Source organism: Epinephelus moara, chromosome 9, assembly GCF_006386435.1.
Source record: "Epinephelus moara isolate mb chromosome 9, YSFRI_EMoa_1.0, whole genome shotgun sequence".
In the NCBI taxonomy this organism is placed as follows: Eukaryota; Metazoa; Chordata; class Actinopteri; order Perciformes; family Serranidae; genus Epinephelus; species Epinephelus moara.
The window spans coordinates 19,175,714-19,181,713 of record NC_065514.1 but is presented as its reverse complement, the minus strand read 5'-3'; the positions used below and the strand labels follow the sequence as shown (position 1 = coordinate 19,181,713).

At 43.0% G+C, this 6,000-nt stretch overlaps 1 protein-coding gene across 1 annotated transcript in view; it reads left to right on the top strand.

The window, feature by feature from the left end:
• The first annotated feature begins 448 nt into the window (after positions 1 to 448).
• gnaz (guanine nucleotide binding protein (G protein), alpha z polypeptide) overlaps positions 449 to 6,000 on the top strand; it is a 43,745-nt gene continuing 38,193 nt past the window's right edge. Inside the window, exon 1 of the mRNA XM_050053379.1 lies at positions 449 to 732. The gene's annotated coding sequence lies outside the window, so the exon portion shown is untranslated. The remainder of the gene's footprint in view (positions 733 to 6,000) is intronic.

Below are 6,000 nucleotides of genomic sequence, written 5' to 3'. Positions count from 1 at the left end.
CCCCCTCCCATTCCTTTGTCGTCATCTCTCCCCTCCCCTCCCTTCCTCTCCTCTTCTCTCCAGTCCCCTCCTCCTCCTCCCTCTCTCCCTATCTTGTATGTTTTTTCAGTCATCAATGAAATCACAACCAATCCTGCTGCTGGCCTGTCAGCAAGCATATAACACCTCAAGAAACAGATCTCCTCACTGTATCATCTCCACTCGAGCCGGCAGGGCTCTGATTCCTTAATGGCCGATGTATATTTTATTATTATGGCATGAAATAAAGATACACTGGATGCTGCAGCTACCCCGTCAAAGCCTGTTTTTTTCCCTCTCTCTCTCTTTCTGTTACTCTCATGATTTAATCCTGACCATTTCCCCCTTCTCTCTCTATCCCTGCTGACTCCTCCCTCCATTTCTGTCCTGCACTCCCTCTCTCTGCCTCTCTGTCTCTGACACACTCAAACACACGCACACATATATACACGCCCTCCACCCCCATCGCTGCAGTGTCTCAACTGCCTTGGAGCAAACAAGAGAGGATATAGAACACAGACGTTAATAAGACAGAGAAAGAGGGGCGCTGAAAGAGAGAGAGAGAGATGTACGTGAGTGTGTGTGACCCTGTGAATATGAGGAAGATATGAAGATGAAGCAGCAGGACTAAAGGTGGATTGCACAGAGCCTTTCTCTCCCTGCAAAGGCTTGTCTGCAGTATCCTTTGTAAATGGATGCTGGCTTGTGAGCACGGTAAGCCTGACTACTCTCAAACAGACACAAAGCTGTTTTTTTGGTTTTTTTTTTGTTTTTTTTTGGTAATCACCGCAAGGCTGAGTCTAGTTTGGACGCAGCAGAGGAGCAAGATGCTGTTTAATTATAGCTGTTCTGTGGAGGGCGAGTGGGTTTTCCTGATAAAATGGGGAAGGTGATGTTCAGAGATGGCACCAAGGCAGGCAGCCTGTCCAGTCCCCTCCTCCACCCTGTTAGCTCTGTGCCAACGGACGCTGCTATCTTGTGCTTGCAATTTGACTCATCATCTCCCCAGAGCATCCTCGATCCTTATAGAATGCTTTTATCTGAATGCAGTGCTTAGTTCATGTAATTACTGTATGTAGGACAAGTGAAGGATGCATCAAAGATGTGTGTGTGTGTGTGTGTGTGTGTGTGTGTGCGCGCGTGTATGTGTGTGTGTGCGTGTGTTTGCATGTACGTCTCTGTGCTCTGCCCAGGCCATAAGCTATGAAATGGAAAGAGGGGAAATGAGAGAGTAAAAGCACACGATCAGGTGTTCAGTACTTACAACTGGCTTTACGAGACATTGAATGTGAATTTGCAGTGGGAGGTGTGCAAACCCCACGATGCTGGCGGGCACTGGGATAAGCGGGCAAATTGTGGCCCTGACAGCAGCACAGGAACGTTGTCGGATTTGACAGCGGGGCTTGCTGTCTGCTGTTCTACAGGGGAAATTTACATTCATTAATAATCTCGTGCTGGGATTTATTTAGTTCATTTGTGTCTGGTTGTTTGTGTCCGTTTATGAATGTAAATCTACACGGTGAGAGGGGGGAACGAGGGAGAGAGCAGATCATGCTCATTACTCAGCAGGCAAAACGGGACGATTTGTGACATTTTGTGTTTCAACAATCAGATTTTCAGCAGAGCGTTTGTGTATTTTTTTCAATGGGGGTTGGGATTGGTTGTGCAGCATCAGGAGAGCATGTGTATTTGTGCGTACTGTATGTGTGTTTGTGTTACATGCTTGCGAGAGAGAGAGAGAGAGAGAGAGAGAGAGAGAGAGAGAGAGAGAGAGAGAGAGAGAGAGAGAGAACCAGTGCAGGGAGGGGTCGAGGGGCTGGGGGGTTTAACAGTAGGGAGGCAGATGGGGCAGAGGGGCGGAGGTTGATGCAGCAGAGAGCAAGAGAGAATGAAGGAAAGAGAAGATTTGGAACAGATTGGATGAAAGAGAGGGGGGGACCGTGATAATTTCACGGTGGTAGAAAGACAGCGCTTTTTCTGAGCATGTGACACAGAAAGAATGCTGGATGTGTCTGTGATAGTTCCACCGGCAGTGGCTCATGTCGAGGCCTGAGACATCTGTGAATCAAGGCGAAGATGGTGGATGAATTCCACCATGCCGTCATCTCTTGAGCACTACTGAGACCAAAATGGATCAAGAATATTAGATTGATACTTTTGATGAACCTGTGTAATGTAGCCCGATTGGGATTTGTGAGAAAACTGGACAGGGATATTGATCGCTGTCATTGTTTAATGCTGACAGATTGAAATTAGCCTTTACGGGCAGCTGCAAGTCGAATTTACTGTTCTTCATTAAGACAATGCTTTATTTTGGAATTCAGACAAGCAGCGTTTGCAGCATACAAACCATATTTTAACCAAGATGCATCTATATCTTGCTTTATTATTATTTTTTTGTCTCAAATCATCATTGTTGATACATCAAATGAATTAACATCCATGTGTTTTTGAAGGGGGAGACAACTGAAAGCACTGATGTATTAATATCTCCACCAGGGCGGTTATGTTTTCGGTTCTGTTTGTTTGTTTGTCAGCAGGATTACGGTAAAACTACTGGCCTGATTTTCATGAAACTTGACGGAAGGGTGTAGCGTGGACCAAGGAAGAACCAAAACATTTTAGTGAGGATCTGAAAAACAGGACAGAACAAATTAGTTTCACTTTCGGTAACATTGCGAGACGGGGCATTTGGCATTGGCAGAATAAAGGCCATACATGTTAAGATTGACGATAGTTAAGTCCAAAAAGTGATGGATCTTTTGCAATTGTAGAAATACGATGAGTCCATTTCACAATAACATAATAGACGTTCTGCCCGGTTGGGAAGCTGTGGCACCCATGTGTAGTGTCAAATACATGGCATTCCTGGAATTTCAGGTCATGTTGCTTAAAACCATGTTTCAGCATTCTTTCTTCGAGAGATGAACCATTTCTTTCTCTCTGCCATGACTCCTTCTTGTTTCAAGTTTGCAGCAGCCTAGATGCATTCGTTTGATGTCATTGTTTTGCAGTGTGCAATTGTCAGAACAACATGCTGGCATCGTTAAAAGGAGTCGATGGGTTCTGAGGCATACAATTCCAAGGGATCAGACAATTTGGAAGAACCAGTGATCGATTCCCATCCCTACATATCGTGCAACGAATTAAACTCTTGCTGACATCCAAATGTGAATTCTCTGCAATAAACTTCACCAGAGATATTAAAGGGGAACACCGCCTGATTTAAGAATTCCAATGTTATTTCCATGGACTAGTGAAGTTTAATCTTTCGTGAACATGAGTTACTCTCTCTCAAAGCCAGAAACCAGAGAAGTACGTCTCAAACTTGTGATGTCACCAAGTAAAAAGTCTGGAGCTGCTCCACAGACAATAAATAGGAGTCTGGTTTTGTCCACTCTTTTTTATACCCATGAGCTTTGTTCTGTTGCAGTGTTCTCAGTCCTGAAACAGAAAATGAACCCATGTACTCAGAATATTCCCCTGGGTCAGGGGTAGGCAACCTGCGGCTCTTTAGCCCCTCCTCAGTGGCTCCCTGTGGCTTTGAAAAAAAATTAGATTACATGAAAATGAAAAATGATTATTTAACATTTTTATCTTCATTAATCATTGTTGTAGGCCTAAAGCAAATCTTACATTCTCCCACTGTAGAAATGTGTAGCCTTTACACCAAATTTAAAAAGTGTCTCAACATTTTGTTAAACAAAATGTGTCACACGTCTACAACCCTCTAAACTTCGCCAGTCCTCAAGAGCTGTGACTAGCCTCAAAGCTCTCTAACTAGGCTAGCTATTGATTCCATATACAAAAAAGAAAAAATCTCCACAGGAAAATAGGGAATTGAATTATGCATTGACTGATTTGTTTGCTATCGCTGCAAGAGTAGCCGACCTCTGGCCTGGGTGCTCTCACTTTCATCTATAACATCGTTCCCAATTCGTTGTCTATAGAGCAGATCCAGACTATATACGTGAGGACATCAGAAATTTGAGTTTTAGCGTTCTAGTTTTTGGATTTGGGAGAGTTGTTACTGTTTACTTATATTTTTGGACTGTCTTAAACCATAGCAACAACATGTGTGAATTCGAAAATAGGGCATAGTTCTCCTTTAAGGAAAAATGTTTGGACTTGAAAACAAGCAATGACATTGACCACAATTTAGCATATTTAGCACATCACTTATCATAGAAGAGGGGACTATTGGCCTTGGTGGAGGTCTCTGAGTTCCCCTCTAGTTGCTCAGTGCAGTATTGGTTTCATTAAAACTTCAAGGGGTCTGAGTTGTGATTTAGGGTGGTAACCAAAATGTGCAGATACTTAATTCCTTATGATGCCATCTCAAGAGAAGATGCACGTCATGTTGCTGGTATGTCAGTAAGTGGAAGAAAAGAAATATTGGCCTATAATATCACTGCCAGAATCAGAACTGGGTGCACGGCAATAAATGTTTTGCATGCAAACAACATTTTGAAGGCAAGGCAGCGTCTCTTTGTTTGTGTTTTACACCCGCAATTTATAGTGTCTTTGATGATTTGGTCCAGTTGTGATCTTGTTGTCCTCTCAATATCAACTACTAGCCTGCTTGGAAACCATGATAAGACAAACCAAGGTCACATCCGCTGTGACTAAAGCTCTAATAAACCCTAATTATTCTAGCTGTAATTTTCAGTTTTTTTCTTCAACGTGTCAAAAAAAGTCAGAGGCCACTGATGACCTTGGCTTTAAAATTATGTTTGACAAGCTTTGGTGTGAAACATAACAGTTAATCACATCCTTGCATCATGAGGCTTCACCAAGTTTCATACACAAACACTGAAAAATGTCATCACACCCTTATTCAGACTGTTTGAACTTGATATTAGAAAAAACAGAATAGCTCTGACTTTGATTTAGTAGTTTTGCTTGGCCAAATACGCAAACCTCAACTGGGATTTTTAAACCAGTGGAATACACATCACATAAATTAAGCATAAAGCTTCTTTCAACACCATCAACAGCTACTGTTTTTGTCCTTTTTTATTTTAATGGTAGTGTGCAGTATGATGCCACTCAAGTGACCTTTATGCATATAAAAATGAGAGCGAGAGTGTGACAAAACCTATGCTGAGTTGACCTCCTTCCACCTCCTTTGTTACTTGCTACATCCACTCCACTGGGTGACATAATGGCAGGGGACAGCAGGGACAGACTTGGTTTTAAAGTGACAGCGACTGTTATTGAGGTAGCAGCTCTTGCACTGAGGAGGCCAATGTCGACGTCCGGTGCACTTTTAGCCATCTTTAACCTTTTAGGTGAGCACGCAGCCGGCTTGGACAATTAAACTCAGCTCTATTACAGTTAAGTACCAAGGGGGCCAAGCACAGTTCCCTCGGCAGCCTACTTAATAAAATGATTAATCTAACATGTCACTTATTTCCTGGAGAGGGAGTGCCAGAACAAGTCTTACACATTTGCTTTAGCAGTTGTGAGAATTACCATTAAAATTGATCTTGTAGAGGCAATGCAATATCCTATAAAACCATAGAGGAGATATGTGTCCATAAAGTTCAGGTCTCTCAGCTGCTTTGTCACTCTGTATGTTCAGACAGGGCATTGCTCTGATTCAGCTGGCTCAGCAGTTGTGTTTGTTTTGGGTCTTTAATCCTTGCCAGGTACTGGGACAAAGTGTCAACTAATGTGGCTGTGAGACACTGTTTCGCAGCCATTTCTTTTAGACAGGCGCTGATGTGGAGAGGACTAATAAATGACTTAACAGTAAGGCATCAGCAAGGAAAGCTGTCGGCTGAATCGAACCAAATCTTAGGGCGGGGCTCTGTGAATGAGTAAGGATTAAGTTATCTTTGGGTGTTACATGAAATAACATCAGCTCAATTCATCCCTCTCTTTCTCTTTGCCCTCCTTTTCTAATCTTTGCTGGTAGTCGCATACAGGGGCCTGTCTGTTTCCCTGAGGCCGGCGAATGAGAGCCTTACTTCCAGCACT